We start from the raw sequence: 884 nt of genomic DNA, 5'->3' as shown, positions 1-884 counted from the left end.
TCCTCAATAAAACTATGATAATAAATAGACTCTTTACACTCATGAAAACGAAATAATACAGCTTAATAACAAAAAAAATGTTGAAAGCGTGGAGGGAAGTGTGTCTGCCAACCAATAAAATGGATAATAGTGATCAAAGACGACAAGACACTTAAGACCATGCGCATCAGGGTATTTAGTGAGGTTCACGGGCTCGAGTTCTAAGGCCCGGGTGATTAAAATGAAATATAAAATGGGTCTGTTTCGATGAAGCGGGCCTTGCGCTTGATCCGGTATCAAGCGGTTTTAGCCACGTGTCAGTTGTTTAATTGATGAAAGATTCCGCGTAGAGGGGGAGGAAAGAAGGGTTTCCCCGTGTCTCTCCTCATTTTCTCTTCTCGAAAAAAAGCTAGGGTTTGTGTGTGAGAGGCGATTTTACGAGCGACGCCGAGTCTCTGAGTTGTTTGTGTGTGAATCAACGACGGACTGTCTTCTCGACGACCTGAGGTTAGTATCGAGTAGATTGACGGTTTAATTTGGTCGATTTTGCTCGAAATCGTTTTCGCAGATTTCAAATCAATTTTGGGGTTTTCGAGTTTGGGATGAAAATCGATAGAGGGTTTTCGATTAATTGATGTAAATCGGCATGCTCGTTTCATTTAGGGTTAGTTTCTGTGAGATTTCAAATCGATAGAGGGGTTTGGAGTTAGGGTTCTAAATTGATTCGGTTTTTCGTTTGATAGTTCTAAATTTATTATATTGTTTGGATTTTAATGTTCAAATTCATTCGATTTGTTTTATAGATGGATCCCACAGAAGAGAGAAGTCATTCAAAGAAGCAAAAGGACTACGTCAACATGCTATCATACACTTGCGATTCTGAATACGGCATTCCGAGAAGGTGT

The sequence above is a fragment of the Brassica oleracea genome, chromosome C1, assembly GCF_000695525.1.
Source record: "Brassica oleracea var. oleracea cultivar TO1000 chromosome C1, BOL, whole genome shotgun sequence".
Taxonomy (NCBI): domain Eukaryota; kingdom Viridiplantae; phylum Streptophyta; class Magnoliopsida; order Brassicales; family Brassicaceae; genus Brassica; species Brassica oleracea.
Note: the sequence above shows the minus strand (reverse complement) of the source record.